Genomic DNA, 25213 nt, shown 5'->3' with positions numbered 1-25213 from the left:
TAGGTGTTTCTTCGTTTCAAAAGGGCTGTGAAGTCAATGGTGCCCATTTCTATTGTAACATTTCAAAGGCCCTTCCTTTCATGCGATTGGTTTCGGTAATTATTTAAAAGAACATGCGAAGCAATCGGATTTAAATCATATTTCCTTTATTCTTTCTTCTATGTATTGAAGATCAGAAATAGTTTAGACTCCTCTATCAGAGATTAATGCTTAATTTTATTTTTGAAAAGCTATTGCCTGGGAACAACGCGTCTCTCTAGAATACTGCGAAATTCATCACAAATAAAATACGAACGCTTCATATGAAATCAACAACTTTCATATGCATCGCTGAAATTTAATTTCTGATCTATTAGTTTTTTGTAACAAAAGACTTGCTTTTCCAAAAGAGAATTCTGCCGAAAATCGAAAGCGCATTTAGAAGAAACTCCAATCTAAAATTGAAGCACTTTTCTAGGGATGTGCCTTGGAGCTCCGTATTTCCGCAATTGCAGAGAGAACAAGGGCCAGTAAAATTGTTCGCTTCTAAAAAAAGATTATAGGCAGTTTGGGCGACGAGGAAGATTCTTACAGCGGACCGTTTAATCTCCGAAACACTACCGCGCATTTGAAAACAAAAATGAAACTAGTATATTTCCTCGTGTTAATATAATAAGTTTGAAGCGTGAGTTTCGCGGTCATCGGCGTGACTATTGTCACTATAACTTTGACCGGCGACGTTTCTGGGAACCTTTTCGAAGAGTCTTGCAACGCTTCATGTTCCTTTGATGGAATAGATTCGCCTGCCTGCGCTGAGAGCGCTCAACCGCGGTGTGTTTCTTATCCATGAATTAGCAGCGGGATCTTCACGTAAAAGTACGAAGGCCACTGCCGTTTATCGCTTCTCGGCCTCTTGGGCTCTGATCGAAAGTGTAGTATCTGTTCTTATCAGCTTAATCTCTGATAGGGTGTTCACTGAACGCTCCGAGATTAATTAGAATTTTTGCAACCTGGGTCGAGGTCGGAATTCATTCCACTCGACCCGCGGGTCGCTCTGCTACTGCACTGCTGGCAGAATTGGCCCATACGATGAATAAAAGAAGACACAAGTGCACGTTTACAATCCGCTCTCAGGTTTGGCGGAAAAGATGACTTAACGAATCTTTTCAACGGTTCTTTTGCTGTTCCAAGCCGGAGCGAAGTTAATCCCGTCTGTAAAACTCTTGATCGTCGAAATTTTCCAGTCCTTTACGTGAAAACATTTCAAACAAGTTGTAAAAACTAATTTCATCTGATTCACGTGGATTCTTTCCCGTATAGGTGTTTCTTCGTTTCAAAAGGGCTGTGAAGTCAATGGTGCCCATTTCTATTGTAACATTTCAAAGGCCCTTCCTTTCATGCGATTGGTTTCGGTAATTATTTAAAAGAACATGCGAAGCAATCGGATTTAAATCATATTTCCTTTATTCTTTCTTCTATGTATTGAAGATCAGAAATAGTTTAGACTCCTCTATCAGAGATTAATGCTTAATTTTATTTTTGAAAAGCTATTGCCTGGGAACAACGCGTCTCTCTAGAATACTGCGAAATTCATCACAAATAAAATACGAACGCTTCATATGAAATCAACAACTTTCATATGCATCGCTGAAATTTAATTTCTGATCTATTAGTTTTTTGTAACAAAAGACTTGCTTTTCCAAAAGAGAATTCTGCCGAAAATCGAAAGCGCATTTAGAAGAAACTCCAATCTAAAATTGAAGCACTTTTCTAGGGATGTGCCTTGGAGCTCCGTATTTCCGCAATTGCAGAGAGAACAAGGGCCAGTAAAATTGTTCGCTTCTAAAAAAAGATTATAGGCAGTTTGGGCGACGAGGAAGATTCTTACAGCGGACCGTTTAATCTCCGAAACACTACCGCGCATTTGAAAACAAAAATGAAACTAGTATATTTCCTCGTGTTAATATAATAAGTTTGAAGCGTGAGTTTCGCGGTCATCGGCGTGACTATTGTCACTATAACTTTGACCGGCGACGTTTCTGGGAACCTTTTCGAAGAGTCTTGCAACGCTTCATGTTCCTTTGATGGAATAGATTCGCCTGCCTGCGCTGAGAGCGCTCAACCGCGGTGTGTTTCTTATCCATGAATTAGCAGCGGGATCTTCACGTAAAAGTACGAAGGCCACTGTCGTTTATCGCTTCTCGGCCTCTTGGGCTCTGATCGAAAGTGTAGTATCTGTTCTTATCAGCTTAATCTCTGATAGGGTGTTCACTGAACGCTCCGAGATTAATTAGAATTTTTGCAACCTGGGTCGAGGTCGGAATTCATTCCACTCGACCCGCGGGTCGCTCTGCTACTGCACTGCTGGCAGAATTGGCCCATACGATGAATAAAAGAAGACACAAGTGCACGTTTACAATCCGCTCTCAGGTTTGGCGGAAAAGATGACTTAACGAATCTTTTCAACGGTTCTTTTGCTGTTCCAAGCCGGAGCGAAGTTAATCCCGTCTGTAAAACTCTTGATCGTCGAAATTTTCCAGTCCTTTACGTGAAAACATTTCAAACAAGTTGTAAAAACTAATTTCATCTGATTCACGTGGATTCTTTCCCGTATAGGTGTTTCTTCGTTTCAAAAGGGCTGTGAAGTCAATGGTGCCCATTTCTATTGTAACATTTCAAAGGCCCTTCCTTTCATGCGATTGGTTTCGGTAATTATTTAAAAGAACATGCGAAGCAATCGGATTTAAATCATATTTCCTTTATTCTTTCTTCTATGTATTGAAGATCAGAAATAGTTTAGACTCCTCTATCAGAGATTAATGCTTAATTTTATTTTTGAAAAGCTATTGCCTGGGAACAACGCGTCTCTCTAGAATACTGCGAAATTCATCACAAATAAAATACGAACGCTTCATATGAAATCAACAACTTTCATATGCATCGCTGAAATTTAATTTCTGATCTATTAGTTTTTTGTAACAAAAGACTTGCTTTTCCAAAAGAGAATTCTGCCGAAAATCGAAAGCGCATTTAGAAGAAACTCCAATCTAAAATTGAAGCACTTTTCTAGGGATGTGCCTTGGAGCTCCGTATTTCCGCAATTGCAGAGAGAACAAGGGCCAGTAAAATTGTTCGCTTCTAAAAAAAGATTATAGGCAGTTTGGGCGACGAGGAAGATTCTTACAGCGGACCGTTTAATCTCCGAAACACTACCGCGCATTTGAAAACAAAAATGAAACTAGTATATTTCCTCGTGTTAATATAATAAGTTTGAAGCGTGAGTTTCGCGGTCATCGGCGTGACTATTGTCACTATAACTTTGACCGGCGACGTTTCTGGGAACCTTTTCGAAGAGTCTTGCAACGCTTCATGTTCCTTTGATGGAATAGATTCGCCTGCCTGCGCTGAGAGCGCTCAACCGCGGTGTGTTTCTTATCCATGAATTAGCAGCGGGATCTTCACGTAAAAGTACGAAGGCCACTGCCGTTTATCGCTTCTCGGCCTCTTGGGCTCTGATCGAAAGTGTAGTATCTGTTCTTATCAGCTTAATCTCTGATAGGGTGTTCACTGAACGCTCCGAGATTAATTAGAATTTTTGCAACCTGGGTCGAGGTCGGAATTCATTCCACTCGACCCGCGGGTCGCTCTGCTACTGCACTGCTGGCAGAATTGGCCCATACGATGAATAAAAGAAGACACAAGTGCACGTTTACAATCCGCTCTTAGGTTTGGCGGAAAAGATGACTTAACGAATCTTTTCAACGGTTCTTTTGCTGTTCCAAGCCGGAGCGAAGTTAATCCCGTCTGTAAAACTCTTGATCGTCGAAATTTTCCAGTCCTTTACGTGAAAACATTTCAAAAAAGTTGTAAAAACTAATTTCATCTGATTCACGTGGATTCTTTCCCGTATAGGTGTTTCTTCGTTTCAAAAGGGCTGTGAAGTCAATGGTGCCCATTTCTATTGTAACATTTCAAAGGCCCTTCCTTTCATGCGATTGGTTTCGGTAATTATTTAAAAGAACATGCGAAGCAATCGGATTTAAATCATATTTCCTTTATTCTTTCTTCTATGTATTGAAGATCAGAAATAGTTTAGACTCCTCTATCAGAGATTAATGCTTAATTTTATTTTTGAAAAGCTATTGCCTGGGAACAACGCGTCTCTCTAGAATACTGCGAAATTCATCACAAATAAAATACGAACGCTTCATATGAAATCAACAACTTTCATATGCATCGCTGAAATTTAATTTCTGATCTATTAGTTTTTTGTAACAAAAGACTTGCTTTTCCAAAAGAGAATTCTGCCGAAAATCGAAAGCGCATTTAGAAGAAACTCCAATCTAAAATTGAAGCACTTTTCTAGGGATGTGCCTTGGAGCTCCGTATTTCCGCAATTGCAGAGAGAACAAGGGCCAGTAAAATTGTTCGCTTCTAAAAAAAGATTATAGGCAGTTTGGGCGACGAGGAAGATTCTTACAGCGGACCGTTTAATCTCCGAAACACTACCGCGCATTTGAAAACAAAAATGAAACTAGTATATTTCCTCGTGTTAATATAATAAGTTTGAAGCGTGAGTTTCGCGGTCATCGGCGTGACTATTGTCACTATAACTTTGACCGGCGACGTTTCTGGGAACCTTTTCGAAGAGTCTTGCAACGCTTCATGTTCCTTTGATGGAATAGATTCGCCTGCCTGCGCTGAGAGCGCTCAACCGCGGTGTGTTTCTTATCCATGAATTAGCAGCGGGATCTTCACGTAAAAGTACGAAGGCCACTGCCGTTTATCGCTTCTCGGCCTCTTGGGCTCTGATCGAAAGTGTAGTATCTGTTCTTATCAGCTTAATCTCTGATAGGGTGTTCACTGAACGCTCCGAGATTAATTAGAATTTTTGCAACCTGGGTCGAGGTCGGAATTCATTCCACTCGACCCGCGGGTCGCTCTGCTACTGCACTGCTGGCAGAATTGGCCCATACGATGAATAAAAGAAGACACAAGTGCACGTTTACAATCCGCTCTTAGGTTTGGCGGAAAAGATGACTTAACGAATCTTTTCAACGGTTCTTTTGCTGTTCCAAGCCGGAGCGAAGTTAATCCCGTCTGTAAAACTCTTGATCGTCGAAATTTTCCAGTCCTTTACGTGAAAACATTTCAAAAAAGTTGTAAAAACTAATTTCATCTGATTCACGTGGATTCTTTCCCGTATAGGTGTTTCTTCGTTTCAAAAGGGCTGTGAAGTCAATGGTGCCCATTTCTATTGTAACATTTCAAAGGCCCTTCCTTTCATGCGATTGGTTTCGGTAATTATTTAAAAGAACATGCGAAGCAATCGGATTTAAATCATATTTCCTTTATTCTTTCTTCTATGTATTGAAGATCAGAAATAGTTTAGACTCCTCTATCAGAGATTAATGCTTAATTTTATTTTTGAAAAGCTATTGCCTGGGAACAACGCGTCTCTCTAGAATACTGCGAAATTCATCACAAATAAAATACGAACGCTTCATATGAAATCAACAACTTTCATATGCATCGCTGAAATTTAATTTCTGATCTATTAGTTTTTTGTAACAAAAGACTTGCTTTTCCAAAAGAGAATTCTGCCGAAAATCGAAAGCGCATTTAGAAGAAACTCCAATCTAAAATTGAAGCACTTTTCTAGGGATGTGCCTTGGAGCTCCGTATTTCCGCAATTGCAGAGAGAACAAGGGCCAGTAAAATTGTTCGCTTCTAAAAAAAGATTATAGGCAGTTTGGGCGACGAGGAAGATTCTTACAGCGGACCGTTTAATCTCCGAAACACTACCGCGCATTTGAAAACAAAAATGAAACTAGTATATTTCCTCGTGTTAATATAATAAGTTTGAAGCGTGAGTTTCGCGGTCATCGGCGTGACTATTGTCACTATAACTTTGACCGGCGACGTTTCTGGGAACCTTTTCGAAGAGTCTTGCAACGCTTCATGTTCCTTTGATGGAATAGATTCGCCTGCCTGCGCTGAGAGCGCTCAACCGCGGTGTGTTTCTTATCCATGAATTAGCAGCGGGATCTTCACGTAAAAGTACGAAGGCCACTGCCGTTTATCGCTTCTCGGCCTCTTGGGCTCTGATCGAAAGTGTAGTATCTGTTCTTATCAGCTTAATCTCTGATAGGGTGTTCACTGAACGCTCCGAGATTAATTAGAATTTTTGCAACCTGGGTCGAGGTCGGAATTCATTCCACTCGACCCGCGGGTCGCTCTGCTACTGCACTGCTGGCAGAATTGGCCCATACGATGAATAAAAGAAGACACAAGTGCACGTTTACAATCCGCTCTCAGGTTTGGCGGAAAAGATGACTTAACGAATCTTTTCAACGGTTCTTTTGCTGTTCCAAGCCGGAGCGAAGTTAATCCCGTCTGTAAAACTCTTGATCGTCGAAATTTTCCAGTCCTTTACGTGAAAACATTTCAAAAAAGTTGTAAAAACTAATTTCATCTGATTCACGTGGATTCTTTCCCGTATAGGTGTTTCTTCGTTTCAAAAGGGCTGTGAAGTCAATGGTGCCCATTTCTATTGTAACATTTCAAAGGCCCTTCCTTTCATGCGATTGGTTTCGGTAATTATTTAAAAGAACATGCGAAGCAATCGGATTTAAATCATATTTCCTTTATTCTTTCTTCTATGTATTGAAGATCAGAAATAGTTTAGACTCCTCTATCAGAGATTAATGCTTAATTTTATTTTTGAAAAGCTATTGCCTGGGAACAACGCGTCTCTCTAGAATACTGCGAAATTCATCACAAATAAAATACGAACGCTTCATATGAAATCAACAACTTTCATATGCATCGCTGAAATTTAATTTCTGATCTATTAGTTTTTTGTAACAAAAGACTTGCTTTTCCAAAAGAGAATTCTGCCGAAAATCGAAAGCGCATTTAGAAGAAACTCCAATCTAAAATTGAAGCACTTTTCTAGGGATGTGCCTTGGAGCTCCGTATTTCCGCAATTGCAGAGAGAACAAGGGCCAGTAAAATTGTTCGCTTCTAAAAAAAGATTATAGGCAGTTTGGGCGACGAGGAAGATTCTTACAGCGGACCGTTTAATCTCCGAAACACTACCGCGCATTTGAAAACAAAAATGAAACTAGTATATTTCCTCGTGTTAATATAATAAGTTTGAAGCGTGAGTTTCGCGGTCATCGGCGTGACTATTGTCACTATAACTTTGACCGGCGACGTTTCTGGGAACCTTTTCGAAGAGTCTTGCAACGCTTCATGTTCCTTTGATGGAATAGATTCGCCTGCCTGCGCTGAGAGCGCTCAACCGCGGTGTGTTTCTTATCCATGAATTAGCAGCGGGATCTTCACGTAAAAGTACGAAGGCCACTGCCGTTTATCGCTTCTCGGCCTCTTGGGCTCTGATCGAAAGTGTAGTATCTGTTCTTATCAGCTTAATCTCTGATAGGGTGTTCACTGAACGCTCCGAGATTAATTAGAATTTTTGCAACCTGGGTCGAGGTCGGAATTCATTCCACTCGACCCGCGGGTCGCTCTGCTACTGCACTGCTGGCAGAATTGGCCCATACGATGAATAAAAGAAGACACAAGTGCACGTTTACAATCCGCTCTCAGGTTTGGCGGAAAAGATGACTTAACGAATCTTTTCAACGGTTCTTTTGCTGTTCCAAGCCGGAGCGAAGTTAATCCCGTCTGTAAAACTCTTGATCGTCGAAATTTTCCAGTCCTTTACGTGAAAACATTTCAAACAAGTTGTAAAAACTAATTTCATCTGATTCACGTGGATTCTTTCCCGTATAGGTGTTTCTTCGTTTCAAAAGGGCTGTGAAGTCAATGGTGCCCATTTCTATTGTAACATTTCAAAGGCCCTTCCTTTCATGCGATTGGTTTCGGTAATTATTTAAAAGAACATGCGAAGCAATCGGATTTAAATCATATTTCCTTTATTCTTTCTTCTATGTATTGAAGATCAGAAATAGTTTAGACTCCTCTATCAGAGATTAATGCTTAATTTTATTTTTGAAAAGCTATTGCCTGGGAACAACGCGTCTCTCTAGAATACTGCGAAATTCATCACAAATAAAATACGAACGCTTCATATGAAATCAACAACTTTCATATGCATCGCTGAAATTTAATTTCTGATCTATTAGTTTTTTGTAACAAAAGACTTGCTTTTCCAAAAGAGAATTCTGCCGAAAATCGAAAGCGCATTTAGAAGAAACTCCAATCTAAAATTGAAGCACTTTTCTAGGGATGTGCCTTGGAGCTCCGTATTTCCGCAATTGCAGAGAGAACAAGGGCCAGTAAAATTGTTCGCTTCTAAAAAAAGATTATAGGCAGTTTGGGCGACGAGGAAGATTCTTACAGCGGACCGTTTAATCTCCGAAACACTACCGCGCATTTGAAAACAAAAATGAAACTAGTATATTTCCTCGTGTTAATATAATAAGTTTGAAGCGTGAGTTTCGCGGTCATCGGCGTGACTATTGTCACTATAACTTTGACCGGCGACGTTTCTGGGAACCTTTTCGAAGAGTCTTGCAACGCTTCATGTTCCTTTGATGGAATAGATTCGCCTGCCTGCGCTGAGAGCGCTCAACCGCGGTGTGTTTCTTATCCATGAATTAGCAGCGGGATCTTCACGTAAAAGTACGAAGGCCACTGCCGTTTATCGCTTCTCGGCCTCTTGGGCTCTGATCGAAAGTGTAGTATCTGTTCTTATCAGCTTAATCTCTGATAGGGTGTTCACTGAACGCTCCGAGATTAATTAGAATTTTTGCAACCTGGGTCGAGGTCGGAATTCATTCCACTCGACCCGCGGGTCGCTCTGCTACTGCACTGCTGGCAGAATTGGCCCATACGATGAATAAAAGAAGACACAAGTGCACGTTTACAATCCGCTCTCAGGTTTGGCGGAAAAGATGACTTAACGAATCTTTTCAACGGTTCTTTTGCTGTTCCAAGCCGGAGCGAAGTTAATCCCGTCTGTAAAACTCTTGATCGTCGAAATTTTCCAGTCCTTTACGTGAAAACATTTCAAACAAGTTGTAAAAACTAATTTCATCTGATTCACGTGGATTCTTTCCCGTATAGGTGTTTCTTCGTTTCAAAAGGGCTGTGAAGTCAATGGTGCCCATTTCTATTGTAACATTTCAAAGGCCCTTCCTTTCATGCGATTGGTTTCGGTAATTATTTAAAAGAACATGCGAAGCAATCGGATTTAAATCATATTTCCTTTATTCTTTCTTCTATGTATTGAAGATCAGAAATAGTTTAGACTCCTCTATCAGAGATTAATGCTTAATTTTATTTTTGAAAAGCTATTGCCTGGGAACAACGCGTCTCTCTAGAATACTGCGAAATTCATCACAAATAAAATACGAACGCTTCATATGAAATCAACAACTTTCATATGCATCGCTGAAATTTAATTTCTGATCTATTAGTTTTTTGTAACAAAAGACTTGCTTTTCCAAAAGAGAATTCTGCCGAAAATCGAAAGCGCATTTAGAAGAAACTCCAATCTAAAATTGAAGCACTTTTCTAGGGATGTGCCTTGGAGCTCCGTATTTCCGCAATTGCAGAGAGAACAAGGGCCAGTAAAATTGTTCGCTTCTAAAAAAAGATTATAGGCAGTTTGGGCGACGAGGAAGATTCTTACAGCGGACCGTTTAATCTCCGAAACACTACCGCGCATTTGAAAACAAAAATGAAACTAGTATATTTCCTCGTGTTAATATAATAAGTTTGAAGCGTGAGTTTCGCGGTCATCGGCGTGACTATTGTCACTATAACTTTGACCGGCGACGTTTCTGGGAACCTTTTCGAAGAGTCTTGCAACGCTTCATGTTCCTTTGATGGAATAGATTCGCCTGCCTGCGCTGAGAGCGCTCAACCGCGGTGTGTTTCTTATCCATGAATTAGCAGCGGGATCTTCACGTAAAAGTACGAAGGCCACTGCCGTTTATCGCTTCTCGGCCTCTTGGGCTCTGATCGAAAGTGTAGTATCTGTTCTTATCAGCTTAATCTCTGATAGGGTGTTCACTGAACGCTCCGAGATTAATTAGAATTTTTGCAACCTGGGTCGAGGTCGGAATTCATTCCACTCGACCCGCGGGTCGCTCTGCTACTGCACTGCTGGCAGAATTGGCCCATACGATGAATAAAAGAAGACACAAGTGCACGTTTACAATCCGCTCTTAGGTTTGGCGGAAAAGATGACTTAACGAATCTTTTCAACGGTTCTTTTGCTGTTCCAAGCCGGAGCGAAGTTAATCCCGTCTGTAAAACTCTTGATCGTCGAAATTTTCCAGTCCTTTACGTGAAAACATTTCAAAAAAGTTGTAAAAACTAATTTCATCTGATTCACGTGGATTCTTTCCCGTATAGGTGTTTCTTCGTTTCAAAAGGGCTGTGAAGTCAATGGTGCCCATTTCTATTGTAACATTTCAAAGGCCCTTCCTTTCATGCGATTGGTTTCGGTAATTATTTAAAAGAACATGCGAAGCAATCGGATTTAAATCATATTTCCTTTATTCTTTCTTCTATGTATTGAAGATCAGAAATAGTTTAGACTCCTCTATCAGAGATTAATGCTTAATTTTATTTTTGAAAAGCTATTGCCTGGGAACAACGCGTCTCTCTAGAATACTGCGAAATTCATCACAAATAAAATACGAACGCTTCATATGAAATCAACAACTTTCATATGCATCGCTGAAATTTAATTTCTGATCTATTAGTTTTTTGTAACAAAAGACTTGCTTTTCCAAAAGAGAATTCTGCCGAAAATCGAAAGCGCATTTAGAAGAAACTCCAATCTAAAATTGAAGCACTTTTCTAGGGATGTGCCTTGGAGCTCCGTATTTCCGCAATTGCAGAGAGAACAAGGGCCAGTAAAATTGTTCGCTTCTAAAAAAAGATTATAGGCAGTTTGGGCGACGAGGAAGATTCTTACAGCGGACCGTTTAATCTCCGAAACACTACCGCGCATTTGAAAACAAAAATGAAACTAGTATATTTCCTCGTGTTAATATAATAAGTTTGAAGCGTGAGTTTCGCGGTCATCGGCGTGACTATTGTCACTATAACTTTGACCGGCGACGTTTCTGGGAACCTTTTCGAAGAGTCTTGCAACGCTTCATGTTCCTTTGATGGAATAGATTCGCCTGCCTGCGCTGAGAGCGCTCAACCGCGGTGTGTTTCTTATCCATGAATTAGCAGCGGGATCTTCACGTAAAAGTACGAAGGCCACTGCCGTTTATCGCTTCTCGGCCTCTTGGGCTCTGATCGAAAGTGTAGTATCTGTTCTTATCAGCTTAATCTCTGATAGGGTGTTCACTGAACGCTCCGAGATTAATTAGAATTTTTGCAACCTGGGTCGAGGTCGGAATTCATTCCACTCGACCCGCGGGTCGCTCTGCTACTGCACTGCTGGCAGAATTGGCCCATACGATGAATAAAAGAAGACACAAGTGCACGTTTACAATCCGCTCTCAGGTTTGGCGGAAAAGATGACTTAACGAATCTTTTCAACGGTTCTTTTGCTGTTCCAAGCCGGAGCGAAGTTAATCCCGTCTGTAAAACTCTTGATCGTCGAAATTTTCCAGTCCTTTACGTGAAAACATTTCAAACAAGTTGTAAAAACTAATTTCATCTGATTCACGTGGATTCTTTCCCGTATAGGTGTTTCTTCGTTTCAAAAGGGCTGTGAAGTCAATGGTGCCCATTTCTATTGTAACATTTCAAAGGCCCTTCCTTTCATGCGATTGGTTTCGGTAATTATTTAAAAGAACATGCGAAGCAATCGGATTTAAATCATATTTCCTTTATTCTTTCTTCTATGTATTGAAGATCAGAAATAGTTTAGACTCCTCTATCAGAGATTAATGCTTAATTTTATTTTTGAAAAGCTATTGCCTGGGAACAACGCGTCTCTCTAGAATACTGCGAAATTCATCACAAATAAAATACGAACGCTTCATATGAAATCAACAACTTTCATATGCATCGCTGAAATTTAATTTCTGATCTATTAGTTTTTTGTAACAAAAGACTTGCTTTTCCAAAAGAGAATTCTGCCGAAAATCGAAAGCGCATTTAGAAGAAACTCCAATCTAAAATTGAAGCACTTTTCTAGGGATGTGCCTTGGAGCTCCGTATTTCCGCAATTGCAGAGAGAACAAGGGCCAGTAAAATTGTTCGCTTCTAAAAAAAGATTATAGGCAGTTTGGGCGACGAGGAAGATTCTTACAGCGGACCGTTTAATCTCCGAAACACTACCGCGCATTTGAAAACAAAAATGAAACTAGTATATTTCCTCGTGTTAATATAATAAGTTTGAAGCGTGAGTTTCGCGGTCATCGGCGTGACTATTGTCACTATAACTTTGACCGGCGACGTTTCTGGGAACCTTTTCGAAGAGTCTTGCAACGCTTCATGTTCCTTTGATGGAATAGATTCGCCTGCCTGCGCTGAGAGCGCTCAACCGCGGTGTGTTTCTTATCCATGAATTAGCAGCGGGATCTTCACGTAAAAGTACGAAGGCCACTGCCGTTTATCGCTTCTCGGCCTCTTGGGCTCTGATCGAAAGTGTAGTATCTGTTCTTATCAGCTTAATCTCTGATAGGGTGTTCACTGAACGCTCCGAGATTAATTAGAATTTTTGCAACCTGGGTCGAGGTCGGAATTCATTCCACTCGACCCGCGGGTCGCTCTGCTACTGCACTGCTGGCAGAATTGGCCCATACGATGAATAAAAGAAGACACAAGTGCACGTTTACAATCCGCTCTCAGGTTTGGCGGAAAAGATGACTTAACGAATCTTTTCAACGGTTCTTTTGCTGTTCCAAGCCGGAGCGAAGTTAATCCCGTCTGTAAAACTCTTGATCGTCGAAATTTTCCAGTCCTTTACGTGAAAACATTTCAAACAAGTTGTAAAAACTAATTTCATCTGATTCACGTGGATTCTTTCCCGTATAGGTGTTTCTTCGTTTCAAAAGGGCTGTGAAGTCAATGGTGCCCATTTCTATTGTAACATTTCAAAGGCCCTTCCTTTCATGCGATTGGTTTCGGTAATTATTTAAAAGAACATGCGAAGCAATCGGATTTAAATCATATTTCCTTTATTCTTTCTTCTATGTATTGAAGATCAGAAATAGTTTAGACTCCTCTATCAGAGATTAATGCTTAATTTTATTTTTGAAAAGCTATTGCCTGGGAACAACGCGTCTCTCTAGAATACTGCGAAATTCATCACAAATAAAATACGAACGCTTCATATGAAATCAACAACTTTCATATGCATCGCTGAAATTTAATTTCTGATCTATTAGTTTTTTGTAACAAAAGACTTGCTTTTCCAAAAGAGAATTCTGCCGAAAATCGAAAGCGCATTTAGAAGAAACTCCAATCTAAAATTGAAGCACTTTTCTAGGGATGTGCCTTGGAGCTCCGTATTTCCGCAATTGCAGAGAGAACAAGGGCCAGTAAAATTGTTCGCTTCTAAAAAAAGATTATAGGCAGTTTGGGCGACGAGGAAGATTCTTACAGCGGACCGTTTAATCTCCGAAACACTACCGCGCATTTGAAAACAAAAATGAAACTAGTATATTTCCTCGTGTTAATATAATAAGTTTGAAGCGTGAGTTTCGCGGTCATCGGCGTGACTATTGTCACTATAACTTTGACCGGCGACGTTTCTGGGAACCTTTTCGAAGAGTCTTGCAACGCTTCATGTTCCTTTGATGGAATAGATTCGCCTGCCTGCGCTGAGAGCGCTCAACCGCGGTGTGTTTCTTATCCATGAATTAGCAGCGGGATCTTCACGTAAAAGTACGAAGGCCACTGCCGTTTATCGCTTCTCGGCCTCTTGGGCTCTGATCGAAAGTGTAGTATCTGTTCTTATCAGCTTAATCTCTGATAGGGTGTTCACTGAACGCTCCGAGATTAATTAGAATTTTTGCAACCTGGGTCGAGGTCGGAATTCATTCCACTCGACCCGCGGGTCGCTCTGCTACTGCACTGCTGGCAGAATTGGCCCATACGATGAATAAAAGAAGACACAAGTGCACGTTTACAATCCGCTCTTAGGTTTGGCGGAAAAGATGACTTAACGAATCTTTTCAACGGTTCTTTTGCTGTTCCAAGCCGGAGCGAAGTTAATCCCGTCTGTAAAACTCTTGATCGTCGAAATTTTCCAGTCCTTTACGTGAAAACATTTCAAAAAAGTTGTAAAAACTAATTTCATCTGATTCACGTGGATTCTTTCCCGTATAGGTGTTTCTTCGTTTCAAAAGGGCTGTGAAGTCAATGGTGCCCATTTCTATTGTAACATTTCAAAGGCCCTTCCTTTCATGCGATTGGTTTCGGTAATTATTTAAAAGAACATGCGAAGCAATCGGATTTAAATCATATTTCCTTTATTCTTTCTTCTATGTATTGAAGATCAGAAATAGTTTAGACTCCTCTATCAGAGATTAATGCTTAATTTTATTTTTGAAAAGCTATTGCCTGGGAACAACGCGTCTCTCTAGAATACTGCGAAATTCATCACAAATAAAATACGAACGCTTCATATGAAATCAACAACTTTCATATGCATCGCTGAAATTTAATTTCTGATCTATTAGTTTTTTGTAACAAAAGACTTGCTTTTCCAAAAGAGAATTCTGCCGAAAATCGAAAGCGCATTTAGAAGAAACTCCAATCTAAAATTGAAGCACTTTTCTAGGGATGTGCCTTGGAGCTCCGTATTTCCGCAATTGCAGAGAGAACAAGGGCCAGTAAAATTGTTCGCTTCTAAAAAAAGATTATAGGCAGTTTGGGCGACGAGGAAGATTCTTACAGCGGACCGTTTAATCTCCGAAACACTACCGCGCATTTGAAAACAAAAATGAAACTAGTATATTTCCTCGTGTTAATATAATAAGTTTGAAGCGTGAGTTTCGCGGTCATCGGCGTGACTATTGTCACTATAACTTTGACCGGCGACGTTTCTGGGAACCTTTTCGAAGAGTCTTGCAACGCTTCATGTTCCTTTGATGGAATAGATTCGCCTGCCTGCGCTGAGAGCGCTCAACCGCGGTGTGTTTCTTATCCATGAATTAGCAGCGGGATCTTCACGTAAAAGTACGAAGGCCACTGCCGTTTATCGCTTCTCGGCCTCTTGGGCTCTGATCGAAAGTGTAGTATCTGTTCTTATCAGCTTAATCTCTGATAGGGTGTTCACTGAACGCTCCGAGATTAATTAGAATTTTTGCAACCTGGGTCGAGGTCGGAATTCATTCCACTCGACCCGCGGGTCGCTCTGCTACTGCACTGCTGGCAGAATTGGCCCATACGATGAATAAAAGAAGACACAAGTGCACGTTTACAATCCGCTCTCAGGTTTGGCGGAAAAGATGACTTAACGAATCTTTTCAACGGTTCTTTTGCTGTTCCAAGCCGGAGCGAAGTTAATCCCGTCTGTAAAACTCTTGATCGTCGAAATTTTCCAGTCCTTTACGTGAAAACATTTCAAACAAGTTGTAAAAACTAATTTCATCTGATTCACGTGGATTCTTTCCCGTATAGGTGTTTCTTCGTTTCAAAAGGGCTGTGAAGTCAATGGTGCCCATTTCTATTGTAACATTTCAAAGGCCCTTCCTTTCATGCGATTGGTTTCGGTAATTATTTAAAAGAACATGCGAAGCAATCGGATTTAAATCATATTTCCTTTATTCTTTCTTCTATGTATTGAAGATCAGAAATAGTTTAGACTCCTCTATCAGAGATTAATGCTTAATTTTATTTTTGAAAAGCTATTGCCTGGGAACAACGCGTCTCTCTAGAATACTGCGAAATTCATCACAAATAAAATACGAACGCTTCATATGAAATCAACAACTTTCATATGCATCGCTGAAATTTAATTTCTGATCTATTAGTTTTTTGTAACAAAAGACTTGCTTTTCCAAAAGAGAATTCTGCCGAAAATCGAAAGCGCATTTAGAAGAAACTCCAATCTAAAATTGAAGCACTTTTCTAGGGATGTGCCTTGGAGCTCCGTATTTCCGCAATTGCAGAGAGAACAAGGGCCAGTAAAATTGTTCGCTTCTAAAAAAAGATTATAGGCAGTTTGGGCGACGAGGAAGATTCTTACAGCGGACCGTTTAATCTCCGAAACACTACCGCGCATTTGAAAACAAAAATGAAACTAGTATATTTCCTCGTGTTAATATAATAAGTTTGAAGCGTGAGTTTCGCGGTCATCGGCGTGACTATTGTCACTATAACTTTGACCGGCGACGTTTCTGGGAACCTTTTCGAAGAGTCTTGCAACGCTTCATGTTCCTTTGATGGAATAGATTCGCCTGCCTGCGCTGAGAGCGCTCAACCGCGGTGTGTTTCTTATCCATGAATTAGCAGCGGGATCTTCACGTAAAAGTACGAAGGCCACTGCCGTTTATCGCTTCTCGGCCTCTTGGGCTCTGATCGAAAGTGTAGTATCTGTTCTTATCAGCTTAATCTCTGATAGGGTGTTCACTGAACGCTCCGAGATTAATTAGAATTTTTGCAACCTGGGTCGAGGTCGGAATTCATTCCACTCGACCCGCGGGTCGCTCTGCTACTGCACTGCTGGCAGAATTGGCCCATACGATGAATAAAAGAAGACACAAGTGCACGTTTACAATCCGCTCTCAGGTTTGGCGGAAAAGATGACTTAACGAATCTTTTCAACGGTTCTTTTGCTGTTCCAAGCCGGAGCGAAGTTAATCCCGTCTGTAAAACTCTTGATCGTCGAAATTTTCCAGTCCTTTACGTGAAAACATTTCAAACAAGTTGTAAAAACTAATTTCATCTGATTCACGTGGATTCTTTCCCGTATAGGTGTTTCTTCGTTTCAAAAGGGCTGTGAAGTCAATGGTGCCCATTTCTATTGTAACATTTCAAAGGCCCTTCCTTTCATGCGATTGGTTTCGGTAATTATTTAAAAGAACATGCGAAGCAATCGGATTTAAATCATATTTCCTTTATTCTTTCTTCTATGTATTGAAGATCAGAAATAGTTTAGACTCCTCTATCAGAGATTAATGCTTAATTTTATTTTTGAAAAGCTATTGCCTGGGAACAACGCGTCTCTCTAGAATACTGCGAAATTCATCACAAATAAAATACGAACGCTTCATATGAAATCAACAACTTTCATATGCATCGCTGAAATTTAATTTCTGATCTATTAGTTTTTTGTAACAAAAGACTTGCTTTTCCAAAAGAGAATTCTGCCGAAAATCGAAAGCGCATTTAGAAGAAACTCCAATCTAAAATTGAAGCACTTTTCTAGGGATGTGCCTTGGAGCTCCGTATTTCCGCAATTGCAGAGAGAACAAGGGCCAGTAAAATTGTTCGCTTCTAAAAAAAGATTATAGGCAGTTTGGGCGACGAGGAAGATTCTTACAGCGGACCGTTTAATCTCCGAAACACTACCGCGCATTTGAAAACAAAAATGAAACTAGTATATTTCCTCGTGTTAATATAATAAGTTTGAAGCGTGAGTTTCGCGGTCATCGGCGTGACTATTGTCACTATAACTTTGACCGGCGACGTTTCTGGGAACCTTTTCGAAGAGTCTTGCAACGCTTCATGTTCCTTTGATGGAATAGATTCGCCTGCCTGCGCTGAGAGCGCTCAACCGCGGTGTGTTTCTTATCCATGAATTAGCAGCGGGATCTTCACGTAAAAGTACGAAGGCCACTGCCGTTTATCGCTTCTCGGCCTCTTGGGCTCTGATCGAAAGTGTAGTATCTGTTCTTATCAGCTTAATCTCTGATAGGGTGTTCACTGAACGCTCCGAGATTAATTAGAATTTTTGCAACCTGGGTCGAGGTCGGAATTCATTCCACTCGACCCGCGGGTCGCTCTGCTACTGCACTGCTGGCAGAATTGGCCCATACGATGAATAAAAGAAGACACAAGTGCACGTTTACAATCCGCTCTCAGGTTTGGCGGAAAAGATGACTTAACGAATCTTTTCAACGGTTCTTTTGCTGTTCCAAGCCGGAGCGAAGTTAATCCCGTCTGTAAAACTCTTGATCGTCGAAATTTTCCAGTCCTTTACGTGAAAACATTTCAAACAAGTTGTAAAAACTAATTTCATCTGATTCACGTGGATTCTTTCCCGTATAGGTGTTTCTTCGTTTCAAAAGGGCTGTGAAGTCAATGGTGCCCATTTCTATTGTAACATTTCAAAGGCCCTTCCTTTCATGCGATTGGTTTCGGTAATTATTTAAAAGAACATGCGAAGCAATCGGATTTAAATCATATTTCCTTTATTCTTTCTTCTATGTATTGAAGATCAGAAATAGTTTAGACTCCTCTATCAGAGATTAATGCTTAATTTTATTTTTGAAAAGCTATTGCCTGGGAACAACGCGTCTCTCTATAATACTGCGAAATTCATCACAAATAAAATACGAACGCTTCATATGAAATCAACAACTTTCATATGCATCGCTGAAATTTAATTTCTGATCTATTAGTTTTTTGTAACAAAAGACTTGCTTTTCCAAAAGAGAATTCTGCCGAAAATCGAAAGCGCATTTAGAAGAAACTCCAATCTAAAATTGAAGCACTTTTCTAGGGATGTGCCTTGGAGCTCCGTATTTCCGCAATTGCAGAGAGAACAAGGGCCAGTAAAATTGTTCGCTTCTAAAAAAAGATTATAGGCAGTTTGGGCGACGAGGAAGATTCTTACAGCGGACCGTTTAATCTCCGAAACACTACCGCGCATTTGAAAACAAAAATGAAACTAGTATATTTCCTCGTGTTAATATAATAAGTTTGAAGCGTGAGTTTCGCGGTCATCGGCGTGACTATTGTCACTATAACTTTGACCGGCGACGTTTCTGGGAACCTTTTCGAAGAGTCTTGCAACGCTTCATGTTCCTTTGATGGAATAGATTCGCCTGCCTGCGCTGAGAGCGCTCAACCGCGGTGTGTTTCTTATCCATGAATTAGCAGCGGGATCTTCACGTAAAAGTACGAAGGCCACTGCCGTTTATCGCTTCTCGGCCTCTTGGGCTCTGATCGAAAGTGTAGTATCTGTTCTTATCAGCTTAATCTCTGATAGGGTGTTCACTGAACGCTCCGAGATTAATTAGAATTTTTGCAACCTGGGTCGAGGTCGGAATTCATTCCACTCGACCCGCGGGTCGCTCTGCTACTGCACTGCTGGCAGAATTGGCCCATACGATGAATAAAAGAAGACACAAGTGCACGTTTACAATCCGCTCTCAGGTTTGGCGGAAAAGATGACTTAACGAATCTTTTCAACGGTTCTTTTGCTGTTCCAAGCCGGAGCGAAGTTAATCCCGTCTGTAAAACTCTTGATCGTCGAAATTTTCCAGTCCTTTACGTGAAAACATTTCAAACAAGTTGTAAAAACTAATTTCATCTGATTCACGTGGATTCTTTCCCGTATAGGTGTTTCTTCGTTTCAAAAGGGCTGTGAAGTCAATGGTGCCCATTTCTATTGTAACATTTCAAAGGCCCTTCCTTTCATGCGATTGGTTTCGGTAATTATTTAAAAGAACATGCGAAGCAATCGGATTTAAATCATATTTCCTTTATTCTTTCTTCTATGTATTGAAGATCAGAAATAGTTTAGACTCCTCTATCAGAGATTAATGCTTAATTTTATTTTTGAAAAGCTATTGCCTGGGAACAACGCGTCTCTCTAGAATACTGCGAAATTCATCACAAATAAAATACGAACGCTTCATATGAAATCAACAACTTTCATATGCATCGCTGAAATTTAATTTCTGATCTATTAGTTTTTTGTAACAAAAGACTTGCTTTTCCAAAAGAGAATTCTGCCGAAAATCGAAAGCGCATTTAGAAGAAACTCCAATCTAAAATTGAAGCACTTTTCTAGGGATGTGCCTTGGAGCTCCGTATTTCCGCAATTGCAGAGAGAACAAGGGCCAGTAAAATTGTTCGCTTCTAAAAAAAGATTATAGGCAGTTTGGGCGACGAGGAAGATTCTTACAGCGGACCGTTTAATCTCCGAAACACTACCGCGCATTTGAAAACAAAAATGAAACTAGTATATTTCCTCGTGTTAATATAATAAGTTTGAAGCGTGAGTTTCGCGGTCATCGGCGTGACTATTGTCACTATAACTTTGACCGGCGACGTTTCTGGGAACCTTTTCGAAGAGTCTTGCAACGCTTCATGTTCCTTTGATGGAATAGATTCGCCTGCCTGCGCTGAGAGCGCTCAACCGCGGTGTGTTTCTTATCCATGAATTAGCAGCGGGATCTTCACGTAAAAGTACGAAGGCCACTGCCGTTTATCGCTTCTCGGCCTCTTGGGCTCTGATCGAAAGTGTAGTATCTGTTCTTATCAGCTTAATCTCTGATAGGGTGTTCACTGAACGCTCCGAGATTAATTAGAATTTTTGCAACCTGGGTCGAGGTCGGAATTCATTCCACTCGACCCGCGGGTCGCTCTGCTACTGCACTGCTGGCAGAATTGGCCCATACGATGAATAAAAGAAGACACAAGTGCACGTTTACAATCCGCTCTCAGGTTTGGCGGAAAAGATGACTTAACGAATCTTTTCAACGGTTCTTTTGCTGTTCCAAGCCGGAGCGAAGTTAATCCCGTCTGTAAAACTCTTGATCGTCGAAATTTTCCAGTCCTTTACGTGAAAACATTTCAAACAAGTTGTAAAAACTAATTTCATCTGATTCACGTGGATTCTTTCCCGTATAGGTGTTTCTTCGTTTCAAAAGGGCTGTGAAGTCAATGGTGCCCATTTCTATTGTAACATTTCAAAGGCCCTTCCTTTCATGCGATTGGTTTCGGTAATTATTTAAAAGAACATGCGAAGCAATCGGATTTAAATCATATTTCCTTTATTCTTTCTTCTATGTATTGAAGATCAGAAATAGTTTAGACTCCTCTATCAGAGATTAATGCTTAATTTTATTTTTGAAAAGCTATTGCCTGGGAACAACGCGTCTCTCTAGAATACTGCGAAATTCATCACAAATAAAATACGAACGCTTCATATGAAATCAACAACTTTCATATGCATCGCTGAAATTTAATTTCTGATCTATTAGTTTTTTGTAACAAAAGACTTGCTTTTCCAAAAGAGAATTCTGCCGAAAATCGAAAGCGCATTTAGAAGAAACTCCAATCTAAAATTGAAGCACTTTTCTAGGGATGTGCCTTGGAGCTCCGTATTTCCGCAATTGCAGAGAGAACAAGGGCCAGTAAAATTGTTCGCTTCTAAAAAAAGATTATAGGCAGTTTGGGCGACGAGGAAGATTCTTACAGCGGACCGTTTAATCTCCGAAACACTACCGCGCATTTGAAAACAAAAATGAAACTAGTATATTTCCTCGTGTTAATATAATAAGTTTGAAGCGTGAGTTTCGCGGTCATCGGCGTGACTATTGTCACTATAACTTTGACCGGCGACGTTTCTGGGAACCTTTTCGAAGAGTCTTGCAACGCTTCATGTTCCTTTGATGGAATAGATTCGCCTGCCTGCGCTGAGAGCGCTCAACCGCGGTGTGTTTCTTATCCATGAATTAGCAGCGGGATCTTCACGTAAAAGTACGAAGGCCACTGCCGTTTATCGCTTCTCGGCCTCTTGGGCTCTGATCGAAAGTGTAGTATCTGTTCTTATCAGCTTAATCTCTGATAGGGTGTTCACTGAACGCTCCGAGATTAATTAGAATTTTTGCAACCTGGGTCGAGGTCGGAATTCATTCCACTCGACCCGCGGGTCGCTCTGCTACTGCACTGCTGGCAGAATTGGCCCATACGATGAATAAAAGAAGACACAAGTGCACGTTTACAATCCGCTCTCAGGTTTGGCGGAAAAGATGACTTAACGAATCTTTTCAACGGTTCTTTTGCTGTTCCAAGCCGGAGCGAAGTTAATCCCGTCTGTAAAACTCTTGATCGTCGAAATTTTCCAGTCCTTTACGTGAAAACATTTCAAACAAGTTGTAAAAACTAATTTCATCTGATTCACGTGGATTCTTTCCCGTATAGGTGTTTCTTCGTTTCAAAAGGGCTGTGAAGTCAATGGTGCCCATTTCTATTGTAACATTTCAAAGGCCCTTCCTTTCATGCGATTGGTTTCGGTAATTATTTAAAAGAACATGCGAAGCAATCGGATTTAAATCATATTTCCTTTATTCTTTCTTCTATGTATTGAAGATCAGAAATAGTTTAGACTCCTCTATCAGAGATTAATGCTTAATTTTATTTTTGAAAAGCTATTGCCTGGGAACAACGCGTCTCTCTAGAATACTGCGAAATTCATCACAAATAAAATACGAACGCTTCATATGAAATCAACAACTTTCATATGCATCGCTGAAATTTAATTTCTGATCTATTAGTTTTTTGTAACAAAAGACTTGCTTTTCCAAAAGAGAATTCTGCCGAAAATCGAAAGCGCATTTAGAAGAAACTCCAATCTAAAATTGAAGCACTTTTCTAGGGATGTGCCTTGGAGCTCCGTATTTCCGCAATTGCAGAGAGAACAAGGGCCAGTAAAATTGTTCGCTTCTAAAAAAAGATTATAGGCAGTTTGGGCGACGAGGAAGATTCTTACAGCGGACCGTTTAATCTCCGAAACACTACCGCGCATTTGAAAACAAAAATGAAACTAGTATATTTCCTCGTGTTAATATAATAAGTTTGAAGCGTGAGTTTCGCGGTCATCGGCGTGACTATTGTCACTATAACTTTGACCGGCGACGTTTCTGGGAACCTTTTCGAAGAGTCTTGCAACGCTTCATGTTCCTTTGATGGAATAGATTCGCCTGCCTGCGCTGAGAGCGCTCAACCGCGGTGTGTTTCTTATCCATGAATTAGCAGCGGGATCTTCACGTAAAAGTACGAAGGCCACTGCCGTTTATCGCTTCTCGGCCTCTTGGGCTCTGATCGAAAGTGTAGTATCTGTTCTTATCAGCTTAATCTCTGATAGGGTGTTCACTGAACGCTCCGAGATTAATTAGAATTTTTGCAACCTGGGTCGAGGTCGGAATTCATTCCACTCGACCCGCGGGTCGCTCTGCTACTGCACTGCTGGCAGAATTGGCCCATACGATGAATAAAAGAAGACACAAGTGCACGTTTACAATCCGCTCTCAGGTTTGGCGGAAAAGATGACTTAACGAATCTTTTCAACGGTTCTTTTGCTGTTCCAAGCCGGAGCGAAGTTAATCCCGTCTGTAAAACTCTTGATCGTCGAAATTTTCCAGTCCTTTACGTGAAAACATTTCAAACAAGTTGTAAAAACTAATTTCATCTGATTCACGTGGATTCTTTCCCGTATAGGTGTTTCTTCGTTTCAAAAGGGCTGTGAAGTCAATGGTGCCCATTTCTATTGTAACATTTCAAAGGCCCTTCCTTTCATGCGATTGGTTTCGGTAATTATTTAAAAGAACATGCGAAGCAATCGGATTTAAATCATATTTCCTTTATTCTTTCTTCTATGTATTGAAGATCAGAAATAGTTTAGACTCCTCTATCAGAGATTAATGCTTAATTTTATTTTTGAAAAGCTATTGCCTGGGAACAACGCGTCTCTCTAGAATACTGCGAAATTCATCACAAATAAAATACGAACGCTTCATATGAAATCAACAACTTTCATTTGCATCGCTGAAATTTAATTTCTGATCTATTAGTTTTTTGTAACAAAAGACTTGCTTTTCCAAAAGAGAATTCTGCCGAAAATCGAAAGCGCATTTAGAAGAAACTCCAATCTAAAATTGAAGCACTTTTCTAGGGATGTGCCTTGGAGCTCCGTATTTCCGCAATTGCAGAGAGAACAAGGGCCAGTAAAATTGTTCGCTTCTAAAAAAAGATTATAGGCAGTTTGGGCGACGAGGAAGATTCTTACAGCGGACCGTTTAATCTCCGAAACACTACCGCGCATTTGAAAACAAAAATGAAACTAGTATATTTCCTCGTGTTAATATAATAAGTTTGAAGCGTGAGTTTCGCGGTCATCGGCGTGACTATTGTCACTATAACTTTGACCGGCGACGTTTCTGGGAACCTTTTCGAAGAGTCTTGCAACGCTTCATGTTCCTTTGATGGAATAGATTCGCCTGCCTGCGCTGAGAGCGCTCAACCGCGGTGTGTTTCTTATCCATGAATTAGCAGCGGGATCTTCACGTAAAAGTACGAAGGCCACTGCCGTTTATCGCTTCTCGGCCTCTTGGGCTCTGATCGAAAGTGTAGTATCTGTTCTTATCAGCTTAATCTCTGATAGGGTGTTCACTGAACGCTCCGAGATTAATTAGAATTTTTGCAACCTGGGTCGAGGTCGGAATTCATTCCACTCGACCCGCGGGTCGCTCTGCTACTGCACTGCTGGCAGAATTGGCCCATACGATGAATAAAAGAAGACACAAGTGCACGTTTACAATCCGCTCTCAGGTTTGGCGGAAAAGATGACTTAACGAATCTTTTCAACGGTTCTTTTGCTGTTCCAAGCCGGAGCGAAGTTAATCCCGTCTGTAAAACTCTTGATCGTTGAAATTTTCCAGTCCTTTACGTGAAAACATTTCAAACAAGTTGTAAAAACTAATTTCATCTGATTCACGTGGATTCTTTCCCGTATAGGTGTTTCTTCGTTTCAAAAGGGCTGTGAAGTCAATGGTGCCCATTTCTATTGTAACATTTCAAAGGCCCTTCCTTTCATGCGATTGGTTTCGGTAATTATTTAAAAGAACATGCGAAGCAATCGGATTTAAATCATATTTCCTTTATTCTTTCTTCTATGTATTGAAGATCAGAAATAGTTTAGACTCCTCTATCAGAGATTAATGCTTAATTTTATTTTTGAAAAGCTATTGCCTGGGAACAACGCGTCTCTCTAGAATACTGCGAAATTCATCACAAATAAAATACGAACGCTTCATATGAAATCAACAACTTTCATTTGCATCGCTGAAATTTAATTTCTGATCTATTAGTTTTTTGTAACAAAAGACTTGCTTTTCCAAAAGAGAATTCTGCCGAAAATCGAAAGCGCATTTAGAAGAAACTCCAATCTAAAATTGAAGCACTTTTCTAGGGATGTGCCTTGGAGCTCCGTATTTCCGCAATTGCAGAGAGAACAAGGGCCTGTAAAATTGTTCGCTTCTAAAAAAAGATTATAGGCAGTTTGGGCGACGAGGAAGATTCTTACAGCGGACCGTTTAATCTC

At 40.5% G+C, this 25213-nt stretch overlaps 19 non-coding genes across 19 annotated transcripts; all 19 read left to right on the top strand.

Moving 5' to 3' along the window:
* Nucleotides 1–876: 876 nt before the first annotated feature.
* On the top strand, nucleotides 877–1070 carry LOC129957787 (U2 spliceosomal RNA). The gene has a single exon (XR_008782892.1). It is a non-coding gene; the product is annotated as a U2 spliceosomal RNA (small nuclear RNA).
* Nucleotides 1071–2172: 1102 nt separating this feature from the next.
* On the top strand, nucleotides 2173–2366 carry LOC129957786 (U2 spliceosomal RNA). The gene has a single exon (XR_008782891.1). It is a non-coding gene; the product is annotated as a U2 spliceosomal RNA (small nuclear RNA).
* Nucleotides 2367–3468: 1102 nt separating this feature from the next.
* On the top strand, nucleotides 3469–3662 carry LOC129957785 (U2 spliceosomal RNA). Its single transcript, XR_008782890.1, has one exon. It is a non-coding gene; the product is annotated as a U2 spliceosomal RNA (small nuclear RNA).
* A 1102-nt stretch (nucleotides 3663–4764) lies between these two features.
* Nucleotides 4765–4958, top strand: LOC129957783 (U2 spliceosomal RNA). The gene has a single exon (XR_008782889.1). It is a non-coding gene; the product is annotated as a U2 spliceosomal RNA (small nuclear RNA).
* A 1102-nt stretch (nucleotides 4959–6060) lies between these two features.
* LOC129957781 (U2 spliceosomal RNA) lies at nucleotides 6061–6254 on the top strand. Its single transcript, XR_008782887.1, has one exon. It is a non-coding gene; the product is annotated as a U2 spliceosomal RNA (small nuclear RNA).
* Nucleotides 6255–7356: 1102 nt separating this feature from the next.
* On the top strand, nucleotides 7357–7550 carry LOC129957780 (U2 spliceosomal RNA). The gene has a single exon (XR_008782886.1). It is a non-coding gene; the product is annotated as a U2 spliceosomal RNA (small nuclear RNA).
* Nucleotides 7551–8652: 1102 nt separating this feature from the next.
* LOC129957779 (U2 spliceosomal RNA) lies at nucleotides 8653–8846 on the top strand. Its single transcript, XR_008782885.1, has one exon. It is a non-coding gene; the product is annotated as a U2 spliceosomal RNA (small nuclear RNA).
* A 1102-nt stretch (nucleotides 8847–9948) lies between these two features.
* LOC129957778 (U2 spliceosomal RNA) lies at nucleotides 9949–10142 on the top strand. The gene has a single exon (XR_008782884.1). It is a non-coding gene; the product is annotated as a U2 spliceosomal RNA (small nuclear RNA).
* A 1102-nt stretch (nucleotides 10143–11244) lies between these two features.
* Nucleotides 11245–11438, top strand: LOC129957777 (U2 spliceosomal RNA). Its single transcript, XR_008782883.1, has one exon. It is a non-coding gene; the product is annotated as a U2 spliceosomal RNA (small nuclear RNA).
* Nucleotides 11439–12540: 1102 nt separating this feature from the next.
* LOC129957776 (U2 spliceosomal RNA) lies at nucleotides 12541–12734 on the top strand. The gene has a single exon (XR_008782882.1). It is a non-coding gene; the product is annotated as a U2 spliceosomal RNA (small nuclear RNA).
* Nucleotides 12735–13836: 1102 nt separating this feature from the next.
* LOC129957775 (U2 spliceosomal RNA) lies at nucleotides 13837–14030 on the top strand. Its single transcript, XR_008782881.1, has one exon. It is a non-coding gene; the product is annotated as a U2 spliceosomal RNA (small nuclear RNA).
* A 1102-nt stretch (nucleotides 14031–15132) lies between these two features.
* LOC129957774 (U2 spliceosomal RNA) lies at nucleotides 15133–15326 on the top strand. Its single transcript, XR_008782880.1, has one exon. It is a non-coding gene; the product is annotated as a U2 spliceosomal RNA (small nuclear RNA).
* A 1102-nt stretch (nucleotides 15327–16428) lies between these two features.
* Nucleotides 16429–16622, top strand: LOC129957773 (U2 spliceosomal RNA). The gene has a single exon (XR_008782879.1). It is a non-coding gene; the product is annotated as a U2 spliceosomal RNA (small nuclear RNA).
* A 1102-nt stretch (nucleotides 16623–17724) lies between these two features.
* Nucleotides 17725–17918, top strand: LOC129957772 (U2 spliceosomal RNA). Its single transcript, XR_008782878.1, has one exon. It is a non-coding gene; the product is annotated as a U2 spliceosomal RNA (small nuclear RNA).
* A 1102-nt stretch (nucleotides 17919–19020) lies between these two features.
* On the top strand, nucleotides 19021–19214 carry LOC129957770 (U2 spliceosomal RNA). The gene has a single exon (XR_008782876.1). It is a non-coding gene; the product is annotated as a U2 spliceosomal RNA (small nuclear RNA).
* Nucleotides 19215–20316: 1102 nt separating this feature from the next.
* LOC129957769 (U2 spliceosomal RNA) lies at nucleotides 20317–20510 on the top strand. Its single transcript, XR_008782875.1, has one exon. It is a non-coding gene; the product is annotated as a U2 spliceosomal RNA (small nuclear RNA).
* A 1102-nt stretch (nucleotides 20511–21612) lies between these two features.
* On the top strand, nucleotides 21613–21806 carry LOC129957768 (U2 spliceosomal RNA). The gene has a single exon (XR_008782874.1). It is a non-coding gene; the product is annotated as a U2 spliceosomal RNA (small nuclear RNA).
* A 1102-nt stretch (nucleotides 21807–22908) lies between these two features.
* Nucleotides 22909–23102, top strand: LOC129957767 (U2 spliceosomal RNA). Its single transcript, XR_008782873.1, has one exon. It is a non-coding gene; the product is annotated as a U2 spliceosomal RNA (small nuclear RNA).
* Nucleotides 23103–24204: 1102 nt separating this feature from the next.
* LOC129957766 (U2 spliceosomal RNA) lies at nucleotides 24205–24398 on the top strand. Its single transcript, XR_008782872.1, has one exon. It is a non-coding gene; the product is annotated as a U2 spliceosomal RNA (small nuclear RNA).
* Nucleotides 24399–25213: the final 815 nt, after the last annotated feature.

Source organism: Argiope bruennichi, chromosome 11 (genome assembly GCF_947563725.1).
Source record: "Argiope bruennichi chromosome 11, qqArgBrue1.1, whole genome shotgun sequence".
NCBI classification, from domain to species: Eukaryota; Metazoa; Arthropoda; class Arachnida; order Araneae; family Araneidae; genus Argiope; species Argiope bruennichi.
Note: the sequence above shows the minus strand (reverse complement) of the source record. Positions and strands in the feature narration are given on the sequence as shown.